We start from the raw sequence: 18834 nt of genomic DNA on the forward strand, positions 1-18834 counted from the left end.
TACATCATCTACGAATTTGTTTTGTTTTTAAGATTCCACATGTAAGTGGAATATCCTCCACTACTTGTCTTTCTCTGACTTATTTCACTACACACACACACACAGGTTGTTTCTGTGTTTTGGCTAGTGTAAATAAAGTTTCAATGAATATAGGTGCAGATATCTTTTCAAGATAGTGATTTCATTTCCTTCATTCAAATACCCAGAAGTGGAATTACTAGTGGGTAGTTAGTTCTATTTTCAGTTTTTGGAGGAGCCTCCATACTATCTTCCATAGTGACTACACCAGCTTCCATTCCCACCAACAATACACAAGGGTTCCCCTCTCTCCACAGTCTGGCCAATGCTAATTGTCCCATCTTTTTGATAGCAGCCATTCTAACAACTGTGAGGGGATATCTCATTGTGGTTTTGATTTGCCTGTCCCTAATGATTAGTGATGCAGAACATCTTTATATGTACCTGTATGTCTGGGAAAATGTCCACTTAGTTTCTCTGCCCATTTTTAAAATCAGATTGCTTTTGCTATTGATTTGTAGGAGCTCTTTATATTTGGGGAGTATTAACACCTTACCAGATATATGATTTGTGGAAATATTCTTCCATTCTGTAAATTGTCTTTTCAATTTGTTTATGATTTCCTTTGCTATACAGTAAGCTGAGACACAGTCTGATTTTGGCTAATAAAAAGAAAAACAAGTGTGGGATTTTGGCTTATAAAATGAGTTTATAAGTGTTCCCTCTTCTTTTGTTTTTTGGAAGAGTTTGGGAAGGATTGGAATTAATTTTTCTTTAAATGTTTGGGAGAGGGGATCCCTGGGTGGCTCAGCGGTTTAGCGCCTGCCTTCAGCCCAGGGCGGGATCCTGGAGTCCCAGGATCGAGTCCCAGGATGGAGTCCCAGGATCAAGTCCCAGGATCAAGTCCCATATCAGGCTCCCTGCATGGAGCTGCTTTTCTGCCTTTCTCTCTCTGTGTGTCTCTCATGAATAAATAAATAAAATCTTAAAAAAAAATGTTTGGTAGAATTCACCACTGAAGCCATCTGGCCCTGCACTTTTATTTGTTGGGAATTTTTTGGATTACTGATTCAATCTCCTTATTAATAACTGGTTAGCTCAGACTTTCAATTTTCAATTTTTATGATTCAATCTTAGTGGGTTATATTTTTCTAGCAAGATCTGATTTCTTATTACTCTCTTATCTAATCTCTGATTTCTACTGGGCTCCTCCTAGGCTCCTAAAACTTCAAAGCTTGGTTTCCCCTCTGACCTTGAAGATTGCTTCAGTACTCTGGCTCTTACTAACTGAGGTTGGCATGAAAACTGAAACCTAATCTTCTTCCTTGACATAACCTGTTTTAATCATAGAAGGGCTTGTCCCTAGACTAGAGAAATGGACTTAGAGCCATGTGATATAATACAATAATTTTGGCAGAGAGGCAATATGTTATTCAGAAGGAGGGTAAAGGTATAGATTAACATTAGCTTGTGATAAATTAAGAACATATGTTGCAATTCCTAGGGTAACCACTAAAAGTATAGAAATATACTGCATAACTCTCCAGCCAAGAGAAGGAAGGTGCAAAATTCTGTGACCTGGAGACTGATCTCAAATTGGGCAGGAGATCAAAAGTGAGAAGTCAGAGCACCAGCAGGTAAATGAGACTATGGGATGTGGTGGCCGTGTTGCTCTTTCAGGTGGGAGCAAAAAGTTCTAGGGAAACATAAAATGTACTGGACAACTGCAGCTTCTCCCATACCTACTTATATTTGATCACCTTTTTGTATGTAGCACTATGAGCCAAACAATGCTATTGCTATGGCCCCGAGATGCCCTCAGCAGGGGAGGTATTCAAAGTTGGCATCAGAGGGGGCCTGTTCTCTCAGAAAGAGTTTGAATTCTGGAGAAATCTTAAAAAATCACCTGCCAAAGATTATTTTCTTCCTTATTTCTCCATGCTTTACCTATACCTTCACCTTCTGACCCAGAGATTAGAGTTCAACAATCACCACTACTATCCTCAATCCCTTTAGCACCCCAAAGACAAGACTAATTCTAGGAAATAATTAGAAATAATCAGAGTGCACAGCTCAGACAAATGTCTAGTGACTAATTATGATTCATGAGTGCCTCTATTCATTAAACTAACACCTACTTAGTGCTTACTATGTAAAATTATATTAAAACTAGCATTTATTGAGCATTTACTATGCCCCAGACATTTTCCAAAGCATATTACTTATATTTATGCATTTATTTTTTTATATATATTTATGCATTTCATTCTCCCCAAAACTCCACAAGTCCTATTATCATGTTCATTTTACAGATAAAAAACTAAGACATGGAGAAGTTAAATAATGTGCAAGATAGTAAAGGGGAGACTTGGAAATTAAACATGGACTGTCTGGCTCTACCTCATGCTCTTCTCCACACTGTGTATATGATGGTTCCCAGAATGATCCCTGCCCTCAGCAAACTTTTTGTATAGTAAGAAAGTAAACAGTACACGCATAACTCTAAAAGCAGACAAAGAGGATGAAAAATAAAAAAGTGTTGTAGGTGGCATAAGAAAAAGGAAGAGATCATGTAACAATAAGAAAGAGAATGTCTTTGAAAAGATAAGAAGATTTATTTCTACTAGCCTCATCAATAAATATTAGCTATCAAGTTAGTATTAGGAAGAGATGGGACAAGCATGCCAAGAGCAGAAAACAGTGTGAGCAAAGGCATTAGATCAAGTAACCAAGTTATGTTTAGAAATGGCCAGCAAGGCTGATTTGCCTGGAATGTAATAGTAAGAACACCATTTTTCACAGTGAAAGAAACCATCAACAAAACAAAAAGGGAACTACCTAAATGGGAGGAGAGATTTGCAAATATTATATCCAGTAAGGGGTTAATATCCAAAGTATGTAAAGAACTTATACAATTCAACACCAAAACCCCCCAAAATCCAATTTAAAAATGGACAGAGGATCTGAATAGATATTTTTTCCAAAGAAGACCTATTAGATGGCCAACAGATACATGAAAAGATGCTCAGCATCACTAATCATCAGGACAATGAAAATCAAAACCACAAGGAGAGGCACCTGGGTGGCTCATTTGGTTGAGCATCTTGATCTCAGCTCAGGTCTTTTTTTTTTTTTTTTTTTTTAAATTTTTTTTTTTTTTTATTTTTATTTATGATAGTCACAGAGAGAGAGAGGCAGAGACACAGGCAGAGGAAGAAGCAGGCTCCATGCACCGGGAGCCCGATGTGGGATTCGAACCCGGGTCTCCAGGATCGCGCCCTGGGCCAAAGGCAGGCGCCAAACTGCTGCGCCACCCAGGGATCCCTCAGCTCAGGTCTTGATCTCAGGGTTGTGTTGTGAGTTCAAGCCCCACATTGGGCTCTACTGGGCATGAAGTCTACTTAAACAAAACAAAAACAACAACAAAACCACAATGAGATGTCACCTTACATCTGTTAGAATGGCTAAAATAAAAATGACAGGAAATAAAAAGTATTGGTGAGGAGGTGGAGAAAAAGGAACCCTCATGCACTGCCATTGAAAATGCAAACTGGTGCAGCCACTGTGGAAAACAGTATGGAGGTTACTCAAAAATTAAAAATAGAAATATTGTAGGATCCAATAATTCTGCTATTTACCCAAAGAAATGAAAACACTAATTCAAAAATATATATACAATTCTATGTTTATTACACCATGATTTACAGCGGCTGAAATATGTAAGCAACACATGTGCTTCCATAACTGGAAGTGTGTATCTCCCACTCCCTTTCATCCATTTTGCCCAGCCCCCAGCCCTCTTCTCACATGCCAACCCTCAGTCTAACTGAGAAATACAAATACCATATGATTTCACTCATCTATGGAATTAAAAAAAAAGAAGAAGCAGAATCAGACCTGTAAACACAGAGAACAAACTGGTGGTTGCCATTAGGGAAGGATGTGGGGGGATGGGCAAAATGGGTGAAGGGGAGTGGGAGATACAGGCTTCTAGTTATGGCATGAATAAGTCATGGGGATAAAAGGCACAGCATAAGGAATACAGTCAATGATATTGTAAGACCCTTGCATAATGACTACATATGTGGTGAGCATAGCATAACATATAAACTTGTCAAATCACTATGTTGTACACCTGAGACTAATGTAATATTGTGTGTCAACTACACTCAAATAAAAAAGAATTTTTTAAATAACAATTTAAAATAATCATCTCACATATGTTGAAAACTGCCTTTAAGAACTTTGTGCCAGGGGATCTCTAGGTGGCTCAGCGGTTTGGCACCTGCCTTCGGCCCAGGGTGTGATCCTGGAGTCCCGGGATCGAGTCCCACATCGGGCTCCTTGCATGGAGCCTGCTTCTCCCTCTGCCTGTGTCCCTGCCTCTCTCTCTCTCTCTCTCTATCTCTCATGAACAAATGAATAAAATCTTTAAAAAAAACAGCTTTGTGCCAATTTACACCTTCAGCAATAGAATAAAATATACCTGTCCTGCTGTCCCCTCATCAGCACTGAGTATTAGAGTGGTTTGAATGATCTGTTGTATTAATTTGTGAAGAAAAAATACTAATATATTGTTTAATTTGCATTTCTCTAGCTTACCAGTGAGATTAGACATTTTTCATGTATTTAAAACAAAACAGTAAGAACAACAATGATGGGACGCTGGGTGGCTCAGCGGCTGAGCATCTGCCTTCAGCTCAGGGTGTGATCCCAGGATCCAGGATCGAGTCCCACATTGCGCTCCTTGCAGGGAGCCTGCTTCTCCCCCTGCCTGTATCGCTGCCTCTCTCTGTGTCTCTCATGAATAAATAAATAAGATCTTAAAAAAAAAAGAACAACAATGATGATGGTGATGATAATAAAAGTAATTAATATTCCAATGCACTGGGCACAAGCCTAAGCACTTTATGTATAGTAAATAATTTAATCTTTACCACACACCTATGAGGTGGCTACTATTATTATCCACATCTTAGAGTTGAGGAAACAAGAATAGACAAAGACAGTATCTCACATGAGGTCACAAGGCTAGATGTAAACCTGGTGTACAAATCCTGGAAGACTGGCTCCTGCATGTGTAGCAGGTTGCCTCTCTCCTGTAAGGCTGGATTGGAGCATTAGGAAGAGTCACCCAGGGAAAGAACACAGGCTTTACAGACCTGGACTCAAATACCCATTAATTAGTGATGTGACCTTGGGCAAGTTATCAAACTTCTCTTAATATCGATTTCCATGCCATAAAATGAGACAAAACTACCTGCCTCAGGCCACTGTGAGGATTAGAGATAATGTGTGTAAAGTGCCTGGCACATAACTAGAAAAAAGGTCTGGAAATGTCAGGTTAAGGAATAAATATCTAATTCAGTACATGCTCTTAAAGAACTACAAGTCGCAGGATTGCAGCTGAGTTCTAAGAAGAATCATTTGAAAGAGTTTATTAGAGGCATAGGCTCTTAACTGGAATATTCTAGACCTTGAAGGGAATTTCAGACTCCTAAGTTTACCTCATCAAAAATTATAGGTATATCATCCAGGAATTCATCCTTTGGAAATACATGTGTACTAAAGAAAACTAGAAAAGGATGTGATATATATAAACAAATAGAAATAGCTGAAACATCTTTTTATTTAAATATAGGATCCCCATTATATAAATGATACAAGGTATATGATGGAACGTTATCAAGGGCATTAAAAATATGATTGTGGGGGAGTATATGAAGACTAAATGCTCATAGTGGATTATTAAAAGAAGCAGGTTATAAAACAGTATATGTATAGTATGACCACACAAACCCTCGTAAATCAGTTGTACATATCCATAAAAAAAACTGAAAAGCTATAAAATAATTCTAACAGTAATCTTTCACCACTGGAATTATGAGTCATTTTAGTTTTCTTCTTTGTATATTCTCTATTTTCCAAATTTAGGAAATGGGCCGGATATTTATTTCTTTTTATATTTTTATTTTATTTTATTTTATTTTTTTAAGATTTTATTTATTTATTCATGATAGTCACACAGAGAGACAGAGAGGCAGAGACACAGGCAGAGGGAGATGCAGGCTCCATGCAGGGAGCCCGACGTGGGATTCGATCCGGGGTCTCCAGGATCGCGCCCTGGGCCAAAGGCAGGCGCCAAACCGCTGCGCCACCCAGGGATCCCTCTTTTTATATTTTTAAAATATTATATATATATATATATTTATGTATTCTACATATGTTTATTTTTTATATATTCTACATAAGTTTAAAGCTTTAATTAGGAAATTTTTAATAACTATAATAAAGCCATATGAGGGAAAGTGATTCTGAAGCATTTGTCTGGTTAATATGGTGAGTTAGCAAGTGCTTTGTTTTGTTTTTATATTGTTATATGTTAATTGCTTTTGCTTTTAGGGTAAAGATTTAGAATTTGAAATAATTTAAAATAAGCTTGACCAAATGCAAGCACTGGGAGTTTTCTTCTGTACTAAACATTTTGAGAACTGAGGCTTTCATGCCAATGAGTCAGGGAGGCAACAGCGTCCCAAATCAGTGCGTTGGTGTGAAGAGACTTTCCACATAGGCAGGGTGAAAGGTGGCAGAAGAGGCATTAGTTCTGCCGCCATCAAAGTGGGGGAAGATGTAGGCTTGATCTTACTGCTGCCTTTCTGTCTCAGAAAAATCTTAGTGTCATGGTAGAAAAAACATTAAATTATTAAAGTCTATGCTTAAGAAGCTGAGGAGAGGTGTTTTATGAACATCACTGTGACCATTAAATCTATTTTACTGTGGACTATGATTTTATTTTCTTAAATTCATGGTGACATGCTCCTTTGACTCATGTAGGGTGGCAGGCACATTGCTTTATGAGGTAGTTCCTTGGTATGAAAAGTGCCCTGGAACCAAAAGGAGAATGAACAACAAAGGGAAGTTCTTTTGTCTGGAAAATACTCCCAGTGGGCAGGCCAACTTGCAGTTAGCTGTGCCCATGTGCTGAGGACTCAGCCTAAGAAGGAATAGAATTGACATGATGAATGCGGGGGTGGGGTGGGGGGATGGGGGAATGGGGAGGTGGGAAGGGGGGGCGCAAAAGGAGTTGGGGGGAGGGGAGTTCCAGGGGGAGTTAGTGCTATCATATAATGGAGGGTAGACGTCTCATCTGTGTGCTATACATCAAACTCCAATTAGATTAAGGGCAGTGATTATAAACTTTCACTGGAGTTACAACATTAATGTCCATTTGTTCATTTTTTCTACCTATCTTTTCCAGTTGTGGGTATATACTGGGTTTAATTAAAGCAAATGTGGATTCATTTCTTTTTAAGGCTTTCTTTACATCCTTTGACATGATTTAAGACACTTTGCTTGCCAAGACTGGGTTGGTCTCGGTTGTTATATTTGGAAGTGGTGAGTGAGGTCATGTGGGGATGAGATCAGTCATGCCTAGCATTTTGAGGAGAGCAGAGGACTGAAAACACAAGCATCTTAGTGAAGACCAACCTCTAAGGGACAGACAGAAAAACTTGAAAAGAAAACCAAAATGAAGCAAGAGGTGAGGGCAACACAGGAGACAGGGAGATTAAGAAAGCCAGCAGAGAAAACACTGAAGGAAAGGGAATGACCAAAACATGAAATGTGGAAGACAGAGTAGCTGGAGACTGAAGTAACTGGCAGCTCATGGACCTAGAGATGAGCTGGGAGGAAGGTGAGGACAGAACAAATGACTGTATGTCCTGAGCTGTGATGAGGGTGGAGGGGGAACATGAAATGAGTGTTACTCACTCTATGTGTTTTTAAATTAGCTTTATTGAGATATAAGTTTACAATCAATAACGCCCATTTTAAGCATATATATTGATGATCTTTGGCAAATGTATATAGTTGTGTAACTGCCATGCTACGGAACGATTTCATTATACCAAACATTCCCTGTGTTCTTTACAGTCAACCCTGTTTCCAGCCCCCTAGCAAACACTGATCTACTACTACTTCCTGTCACTATAGTTTTGGTTTTTTGTAAGAATTTTATATAAATGGTAGTATACATTATGCAGTGGTCTGTTTCTGGTTTTCTCCGCTTAGCGTATGCTTTTGAGATACATCCATGTTACTGTGTGTCTCAGCAGTTTGCCCATTTTTTTTTGTGCTGAATACTATTCCCTCCTATACCAAATAATATATTATATTTCTAAGATCCAAAAAAGTGCTGATCCATTCACCAGTTGATGGACATTTGCTTATCAGTTTGGGACTATTATGAATAAATCTGCTAGAAACAAATGAGAACATGTGGACATATATCTTCATTTCTCTTCTGCAAACACCTAGGAAAAACAAAAGATTTCTAGGCATAAGGTAAGTTTACACTTAACTTTATAAGAAATTGGTAAACTGTTTATATCAAAGTGGCTATCATTTTGCATTCTGACCAGCAATGGGTGAGAGTTCCACCAAAAAATGGCAAGTTTTGGCAAAGTTGCCATGCATCTTTGCCAAAACTTGATACCAACAAGCTCTTTATATTTAGCTATCTTAATGGATGTGTGATAGAATATCACTGGGATAGCAATTTTTGTTTCTCTGATGACAAATAATGTTGAACATCTTTCATAGGCTTATTTATATATCTAATTTAGTGAAGTGTCTATTTAAAACATTACCTATTTTTTAATTGAGTTATCTTCTTGTTATTGAGTTGTAAAAGTTCTTTATATGTTCTAGACTTAAATTCTTTATTATATATATATATATATATATATTTAAGATTTTATTTATTCATGAAAGACACAGAGACACAGGCAGAGGGAGAAGCAGGCTCCCTGCTGGGAGCCTGATGTGGGATTCGATCCCAGGACAGGGATCACACCCTGGGCGGAAGGGAGGCGCTCAACCACTGAGCCACCCAGGCGTCTCTAGATACATTTTCTACAAATATTCTTTCCCTGGCTGAGGTTTCCCTTTTCATTTTCTTATCAGCATTTTTTGAATAGTAAAATCTTTAATTTTGATGATGTCCAACCTATTGGTTTTTTCATGCTCATGATTTTTGTGTCATACCTAAGAAATTTTTACTCAACACAAGAAAAAATATATTCCTATTTTATCTAGGAGTTTCCTCTATAATTTTATATCTTAATTTAGGTTTACTATCCAATAAGAATTAATATTGAACATGATCTAAGATTCATTTTTATATGGTGCCCTAATATTTGTCAAACAGATAATCTACCCCCCATTGAATTATTTTTCCCACCATTATCTTGATAACTTTGCCCCAAATTAATTCAACATATGCATGTGGGTCTCTTTCTGGCCTCTATTTTTCCCTTTTAGTCTAATTATTGATTTCTACAATTGTATTTTAAATCAGTCAAGAGAAAAAAACAGTGAGAAATTAAAAAATACAGGGCCATTTGGATGGCTCAGTTGGTAAAGTGTCTGCCTTCATCTCAGGTCATGATCCCAGATAGAGCCCCACATTGGGCTTCCTACTCAGTGGAGAGCCTGCTTCTCCCTTTCCCTCTGCCCCTCCCCCCACTCATTTGCTCTCTCTCTATCTCAAATAAATAAATAAAATCTTTTTTAAAATAAAAAAATTTAAAAATACATTTATACTGTATTTGTATTTTATACTTATATTTACCCATGTAGTTGTCTGTACTAGAGCTCTTTATTTTTTCATGTGGATTTAAACTACTGTTTGTCTTTTCATTTCAGCTGAGAATACTCCCATCAGTATTTCTTGTAGAGCTTGTTGGCTAGAAACCAATTCTCCCAGTTTTGGTTTATGTGGGAATGTCATAATTTCTCCTTCACTTTTGAAAGATTGTCTTGCTGGATATAGAATTCTTGATTAAATTTCTTTTTCTTTCAGCACTTTGAATATGTTGTCCCACTGCCTTCTGGCTTCTATGGTTTCCTTTTTTTTTTTTTTTTTTTTTGCTTCTATGGTTTCCGATGAGAAGTCAGTCCACTGTTGATCTTCTTGAGATTCCATTGCATTGTTTGTTTCTTGCTGCTTTCATGGCTCTCTCTTTGTCTTTGACTTTCAACAATGTGATTATGATGTATCTAGGTATGGATTTTTTAAAATTTATCCTATTTGAAGTTCATTGAGCTTCTTGACTATGTAGATTAATGTTTTGCATCATATTTGGGAAGTTTTCAACCATTATTTCTTCAAATATTCTTTCTGCCTGTTTCTTCTTTCCTGTCTTTCTAGAATTCCCATTATGCATATGTTGATATGTTTGATAGAATCCCAGAGTTCTCTGAAGCTCTGTTTACATTTCTTCATTTTTCTTTCTCTTCCCCAACTGAATAACCTCCATGGGCTTATTTTCAAGTTTTCTGATTCTTTTATCAGTTCAAATTTGCTGTTGAGCTCCTCTTGCCCCTCATGTCAGGCATTGTACCCATTGATTCCAGAATTTCTAATTTCCTTTTGTGCATACATGCATATATAATTTCTTTTTTTTTTTTTTTTTTTTTACTTATGATAGGCACACAGTGAGAGAGAGAGAGAGGCAGAGACACAGGCAGAGGGAGAAGCAGGCTCCATGCACCGGGAGCCCGATGTGGGATTCGATCCCAGGTCTCCAGGATCGCGCCCCGGGCCAAAGGCAGGCGCCAAACCGCTGCGCCACCCAGGGATCCCTATAATTTCTATTAGATACATACAGACACATACATAATTTTTGTCTCTATTATTATTTTCTTTGTTGAGACATTGTTTTTCAATATTCTTATATCTCAATTGTTCTCATGCTTTCCTTTAGTTCTTTAGACATGATCTCCTTTAGTTCTTTGAATATATTCAAACTAGCTGACCTAAAGTCTTGTTTAGTAAGCCTAATGTCTATAGAGATAGTTTCTTTTTTTTTGGGGGGGGTTTATTTTCTGACAGAATCTTTTAATATAAAACAAAGATAAAACACATCTCAGCCCTGCAACCTGCCAGCATGCCTTGGTTTTCACAAGATGCATGCTAGACCTTAAGACTAAGTAGGAGAGTCTTTAAGGAGCATTTGGTTGGGAGAAATAGAAAAAGGAGACTTCAGGTAAGCCTGGGCAAGCCCAGAAGCTGAGCTACATCCCTGAACACTAGAGCAGTCCTTGTCTCTTCAGGTCCTCATAGGTCTTCTTATTCACCATGTTCCCGCTGGAGTCTTCGTATTCTTCCTCGGTGTCAGGCTGCCATCGCTCTGATGCCTTCTGCAGTTTCAGCTTGGCCCACAAGGAGACAGCATCTTCAATCTGTGTCACATTAGCAAAGTGGGCAGTGTTTGGGATGCCCAAACACCTCATGCCGTGGGCATGACGCCACTCAGCAAAGTGCCGCTGGAAGGCCTTGGGACCTCGGTACGTGTAATTTCCACAAATCTCACAGTTATAGTTGATGTTTAGACCATGAAGCTTGTACAGCCAGTAGGGAATAGGTTTGCCATCCCAGCCGAGGGGCAGGTTTTTGGGGTTGTTAAATGATCTCATTCTCCTCATCTTCACTTTCACTCTCACTGATCTGCTCTTCCTCTTCTTCTCGTTCTTCCCCTGTCCTCACCTGCTTGCATTGTACATTTTCATGCGTGAGATGCCACTGTTCCCCAAGAATCTCTACATATTCATAGATCTGGGCTTCTAGGAAGGCAATGTCTTTGTTCCTCTCAGTGTCTCGCTTGGTGCCTTTTGACTTGGGATTTTTGGCAAACAGGGAGGTATCAAGTGACTCCAGGGACTTTCCTTTGGTGCTGAAGAGCCTCTGGGCTCGCTCTTCTAGGGTCCCACCACACTTCAAGCCTAGAGCTAAGAGTGCAGATTTCAATCTGTCCAGACCCAGAGAGGCCAACTCCTCCCAAGAAGAGAATGCAGACAGGTCAAGATGGGCTCCAGCATGGGTCAGGGCACTGCTTGTCTCTTTCGGCCATCCAGGAAAGGTACCATTCTCCCACTTCTTTTCAAATTCATTCTGAATCTTCCCAAAAAGTTCATTCTGATCTTGGAGGGGCTTGACTCGATCTGTGTAATCTTGAAGGTACTCAAGCAGCATCTCCAGGTATCTCTTATATTCAGCATTTTTCCTCTCTTTAGGAATGTCAAATAACTGGTCAAAGATGGACAGATAGGTAATATAATCCAGTTCCTCTGAGGCCTTGAGATTAATGTATTTGAGGTAACCGTCATGGAGGTCGAGGTAATGACCATATCCCTCTTCATCTGTGAACTTCACCAAGTTTTGTGCCTCTTCGCTTGTATTCTCTTGAGCTTTCAGAAGCTCCTCAAATTCCACTGACATTGGCACACAGATCTCATTTGGGTGTTTCCGATGGAATTCTTTTATTTGCTCGAGTCTATTATAAAATTCAGCAAATTCATTGGGTCCTGAAATGGCATTGAGTTCCTCCTTTCCTAACCCATCCTTATCATCATACAAATCCCACAGGTTCCCACTCACTTCCATATACCTGTCCTGCATGGCCCGTGTGTGGTGGTCGGAATTGATCTGGTCCCAGAGCGTGGACTTCTTAGTGAGCATCTCTTTGGCCATGACGTCCATGAGCTGCTCCTTCTCCTCAGGGTACCGCCGCTGCTGCTACAGGATCGTCTCCATGTTTCCTCTGCCGCGGGTTCGGACCCCCGACAGGGCCGGAAGCCGAGATAGTTTCATTCACTGTTTTTTCCCTGTCCATGGGCCATATGTACTTGTGTCTTTGCATCTCTCGTACTTTTTATTAATAGAATGAGGCAATTCTGAAAGTCAGAATCTACCCCTCTCTAGGGTTTATAGTTATTGTTGTTGTTGCTGTTTGTGTAGTGACCCTTCTGAATTAATTCAATTGAGCCTATACTTTTTGTCATGTTTGGCCTCTGAAGTCTCTGCATGAATAGCTTAGTAGTCAGCTCATTGGAAATTCCCTTAAATGCTTGAAACCAATAAGACTCCCAATCTTTGTTGTGGAACTCTGTGTATATATTGAGGAATACATTCAACCCTTAGCCAAGCAGTCTACATTTCTGCCCTGGCCTTCACTTATTGCTTGTACATAGCCTCAAGATCAGGGTGAGAATATAGACCTTCTCAGATCCTTCCTGAGGATCCTCATAGCTCTGAGCATGCACATAGCCCTACATGAACATGTGAACTTCTAGATTGCCAGAAATATCTCAGCGCTTTCAAAGCTTTCTGTAGACATCTCATTCCCCAGCACTTGCTTTTAAACTTTTGGGTAACTTTTGTTCTCCCAAAATGTTAACCTACTGCTTCAGACAGCTGCGAGGTTAAGCAATTGTCCCTGACTGTTTCCAACAAATACTCCTTGAGAAAAGGCTTTTCACATTTGGCAAGCTCCTAGTCAAGTCAAATAAAGAGACGTATTGGGAGTGATCTCTTTTAAAGAACCACCAAATGGGGCAAATAATGACAATTCTCTGGGAAAGGGCTTCAAAGAGTTCCAACCTGCTTCTGCCTCCTCTAGTGGCTAACAACAGGCTGCTGGTTCTCATGTGACTGTAAGCTGTTTGTTTTCAAAGCCACTGCAGAGCTGGGAAAAGGGGATGGGAATAGGGCAAGTTAAAACACCACGAAAGGGATGCCTGGGTGGCTCAGTGGTTGAGTGTCTACCTTTGGCGCAGGATGTGATCCTAGAGTTCCAGGATCGAGTCCCACATTGGGCTCCCTGCATGGAGCCTGCTTCTCCCTTTGCCTCTCTCTGTGTGTTTCTCATGAATAAATAAATAAAACCTTTTTAAAAACCCTACAAAAGTCAACATTCTTACTGAGATTCTGCTGTTTTTCTTGACTAAAGACTCCCAGTTTGCTTCAAGCTTTGAGTAATTTCTAGAGATCAGAAAAAGCTGAACTTGACTGATTTTTTCCAGTGGTCTTATGGCCCTAATGGAAGAGGTGATTTTCAGGGTCTTTACTCTGCCCTTCTTGCTGAAACCCTGTCTCTTGATCTCCTATCTAAATACAAATGCCACACTATCTCTAATATTGTGTCTTTATAGTAAATCTTAAAATTAGGTAGGCTGAGTATTCCAACTTGGATCTTATTTTTCAAAATTATTTTGGCTTTTCTAGGTCATTTGCATTTACATATAAATTTTAGATAATGGCTTACCAATGTTTACCCAATGAACCTGCTGGGATTTTGATTGGAATTCTCTAAATCTATAAATCAATTTAGGTGGAAGTGACACTAAGAATATTAAATCTTCCAATTCATGAACATGATATATCACCCCATTTCTTTAGGTCTTATCTAATTTTTCTCAACACTAGTTTTTCAGTGTACAGGTCTTGTGCATATTTTGTAAAATATATCCCTAAATATTTTTTGATATAAGTATAAATGGTATTAAATTTCAAAATTTAATTGTTCATTGCTAGTATATAGAAATACAGTTGACTTTTGTATGTTGATATTGTTAAACTCACCTAATATGTGGCCACCATTTTTGTAAATTCATTAGTATTTTGTACAGGTACATGTCACAATACCTGGGAATATAATCAGTTTTATATTTTTGCTTTTGAATTCTGTGCATTTGGGTTCTTTTTCTAGACTTACTGAATCAGTAAACTTCTCCAGTACAAAGTGAAATGGAAAAAGCAAGAGCAAACATTCTTGTCTTGTTCTAGATCTAAGGGATAAAATATCTGTCTTTCATCAAAAAGCATGATGTATCAGATTAAGAAAATTCCCTTCCATTTCTAGTTTGGTGAGTTTTTTTATTTTAATTTTTAAAAAAGATTTTATTTATTTATTTGAGAAAGAGTGAGAGTGAGAGGGATCATGGAGGGAGAGGAAGAAGCATATTTTCCACTGAGCAGAAACCCCAATGTGGGGCTTGATACCAGGACCCTGGGATCATGCCCTGAGCCAAAGGCAAACACTTAACCGACTGAGCCACCCAGGCACCCCAAGTATTGATTTTTTAAAATCATAAATAGGTATTAAATTTTGTCAATTACTGTTTTTGCATTTGTTGAGCTCATTATATGGCTTTTCTTTTTAAAACCTATTTACATGGTGAATTTCATTGACTTTTCACATGTTGAACCAAACTTGCATTCCTGATGTAAATTCTATTTGGTAATGATATATTCTAGATTATGTCACTAGATTCTATTTACTAAACTTTTTTTAAAAATTTTTTTTTATTTACTAAACTTATGCTAAGACTTTTTTTCTCTGTTCTGAAGAATTTTAGTCTAAATTTTTCTTTTATTGTATTGTCTTTTTATGTTTTTGTTATCAGGACAACATTGGTCTCACAGAAAAAGTTGGAAAATATTCTCCCTTCTTATTTTCTTGAAGAGTTGCTATAAAATTGATATTATTCCTTTAATGTTTCGTTGAATTCACCAGTGAACTGGGCCTGGGGTTTTCTTTATAAGCAGTTTTCTGTGTGTGTGGTTTTTTAAATACACTTTCTATTTTAGGAGGGTTCTAGACTTACAGAGAAGCTATGAAGATAGTACAGAGAGCTTCCATATACTCTACTAATATTTTGCATTTACATGGCAACTTTGTCAAAACTATTGGCTGATATTGGTGTTTTTTGTTTTCGTTCGTGTGTTTGTTTTTGGTCCCAGGACCCCATCTAAGGTACCACATTAGCTCTGGTCATCATGTCACTTTAGGATTTTCTGGGTTGTGACAGTTTCAGACTTTCCTTGTTTTGTTGACCTTGATGGTTTTCAGGAATATTGGTCAGTTATTTTGTAGAATACCTCTCAATTAGGGTTTGTTTGATGCTTTTTCATGATTAGACTGGGGTGATGAGTTTTGGGGAGGAAGACCACAAAGGTAAAGTACCATTCATCACATTATACCAAGTGTACATGCTATTAACACAACTTATCACTATTTATACTAACTTTGACTACCTAGCTGAGGTAGTGTTTTTAGGTTTCTCTATCTTAAATTTTCTTCTTTTTTTATCCTTAGGAAGTTTTAAACTATAAATTTAACTTCATTAATAGATACAGGGTTATTAATAACTTATTTCCTGTTAAGTGAAATTTGTTTTTTCAAGGCCTTTGTCCATTTTATTTAATTGATCGAATTTTTTTACATAAATTGTTCAGACTGTTCCCTTATATCCTTTAATGGATATCCCTTATATACTTTTAGAATCTGGAATAGTGCTCATCTCTCATTCCTAATATTAGTAATTTGTGTCTTCTTGTTGATTTCCTCCTTTAGCAGAAACCAAAAAATTGGGATGCCTGGGTGACTCAGTGGTTGAGCATCTGCCTTTGGCTCAGGGCCTGATCCCGGGGTCCTGGGATCAAGTCACGCATGGGGCTCCCCATGGGGAGTCTGCTTCTGCCTCTGTGTATGTCTCTGCCTCTTCCTCTGTGTCTCTCATGAATAAATAAACAAAATCTTTTTTAAAAAAAAGAAAAGAAAAAAGAAAGAAACCAAAAAATTGTGATATATTTCCTTTTTTGGTTCAAATATTTTCTAATTTCCCCGTGACTTCTTCTTTGACCCATGGGTTATTGAGAAGTATATTGTCTCATTTCCAAATATTTCCAAATATTTTATGCTGTGTGGCACATTCTGATGACAGGAGAAATGATTGCTCAGATTCAATATCTTGGAACAAAGAGAGGCCTAAAAGAGCTATACCATTAGGCACTGCCAAGAAGTACAGGTGCCAAGATGAAGCCCCAAGTCCTGGCTCTTGGTTTTATTATCATAGAATGTAGAGTATGCAGAAGCAAGGAAGGAAAAACAACTAAAAAAACCAATCACATGAGAGGCAGCAGGGAACTGCATATGTGACTATCTGCAAGGGTCTCAGAGAAGCATTAACTAGGGAGCTGCTGCAGGGAATGGGAGAACTGACCTCAGCAGACCTGGCTATCTTATACACCATCATTGCTGTTTTCATTGTGTACTGTTTTTGGTTTGAACCAAGGGCAGGAATAACTGACTTTTGCCACAGGCATAAAGCTATATGTATTCCTATTCTTATTGTTTCTTTTACCCACTAAGGTCCTGATCTCCCACAAAATTTATTGGAAACTGACCCAAATTTCATTTTCTTCTCTTTGAAGAACTAACTTCCTGTAATATTTCTTATGGTGCAGGTTTGCTGAAGATAAGCAGCTCAGCTTTTATTTATCTGAAAAGTTTTTATTTTTATTTCACTTTTGAAAGCTATTTTTGCTGGGTGTGATATTTTAGATTGACAGGTTGTTTGGTCAAACTTTATGTCATCCCGTTGTCATCTGGATTATATAGTTTCTGGCAATAATTCTTCTGACATTCTTATTTTTGTTTCTCTGTGTTGTTTTCTTCTGGTTGCTTGCAAAATTTTCCCTGTATCTTAGGATAAACAGCATTAGAACTAAAATTTGCAATTCAAAGAAAAAACAATTGTTTCTCTATACTCTAACAATGTTTCAGATACCAAATATGTGGTGGGGTTTCCCCCCCCCTAAATTAGACAGTTCTTACAATCACTACCTAGAGTTAGCATGGACCCCACAGGTTAAGGGCTCAGTCCCACAAGATTGCCTCTATGTCAGACATTAGAGTCTCAGGCTGTAACCTGTACTTCCAACTGACCAGTTGTAAATCACAGTCCTCACTACTCCGTCCTTGGGTTTAATAACTTTCTAGAATGGCTCATAGAACTCAGAGAAATGCTTACTTATATTTTGTTTAAGTTATAACTCAGGAACAACTAAATGGAAGAAATGCATAGGGCAAGGTCTGTGAGTAGGGGTGCTCAGAGCTTCCATACCACCTCCAGATGCACCACCCTCCTAATATCTCAATGTGGTCATGAACCTGGCAGCTCTCTGAACCCCATTGGTCACGTTTTTTTATGGAGGCTTCATCACATGACATGATTTACTAGATCATTAGCTATTAATGATTAACTTACCCTCCAGGCTCTTTCTCCCTTTCATGGAGGTAGGGAGTGGGGTTGAAAGTTCCAAACTTCTAATCATATGATTGGTTGGCCCAGCAAATGGTCTCCCATCCTTAGAACCTTTTAGAAAGCCACCTCATTAACATAAATGCCTGTGGATGACAGGGACTTGTTATGAACAACAGAAGATACTTGTTTCATCTTTATTACTCCATTCTTGAGCTGAGATAAAAACTAAATATTATCATGAAAGACACTCCCATTGCTCTTATAACTTAGGAAATCACAATGGTTTTAGGAGCTCTGGTCAGAAACCACAGGCAAAATATGTATTTCTTATTATACCACAATGACACAGCAACACTGGGTAGAAAGTTTCAAAGAGCTCATCTCTGGGGACACTTATATTCTCTGAAATGTGGGAAGCGCAGTAATCCAGTAAAAATGGTGTGAAACTTAGAAAATGGGAAGATTTAAAGAGTAGTTGGTAGGGGCACCCAGGTGGCTCAGCTGGTTAAGTACCTGCCTTTGGCTTGAGTCATGATCCCAGGACCCTGGGATTGAGCCCTGCATTGGGCTCCCTGCTCAACGAGGAGTCTGCTTCTCCCTCTCCCTCTGCCCCTCCCCAGTGCTCATGCACTTGCTCTCTCTCAAATGTATAAATAAAATCTGTAAAGAAAATAAAATAAAGAGTAGCTGGTAGAGGCAAGGAGCGTAAAGTAGAGCTAATTAGGGGGAGAAAAGACAGGTGACCAGATTAGAAGATGCATAAATTTATAACAAAACTGACCAAGAAGAAGAAAGGTAACTTGAAGAGCAGGAGTAAACCCTATCTGAAACCCTTCACCATGAGACCACTACTCACCATCAAAGGTTCAAGTACATTGTAACTTATTAAACATCGCTCTTCTAGACTCCCTCAGCCACTGGAAATCC

The 18834-nt window shown here is 38.5% G+C and overlaps 1 pseudogene; it reads right to left on the reverse strand.

Moving 5' to 3' along the window:
• Positions 1-11061: 11061 nt before the first annotated feature.
• On the reverse strand, positions 11062-12613 carry LOC129499219 (splicing factor 3A subunit 3-like; annotated as a pseudogene).
• Positions 12614-18834: the final 6221 nt, after the last annotated feature.

The sequence above is a fragment of the Nyctereutes procyonoides genome, unplaced genomic scaffold (assembly GCF_905146905.1).
Source record: "Nyctereutes procyonoides isolate TBG_1078 unplaced genomic scaffold, NYPRO_anot_genome, whole genome shotgun sequence".
In the NCBI taxonomy this organism is placed as follows: domain Eukaryota; kingdom Metazoa; phylum Chordata; class Mammalia; order Carnivora; family Canidae; genus Nyctereutes; species Nyctereutes procyonoides.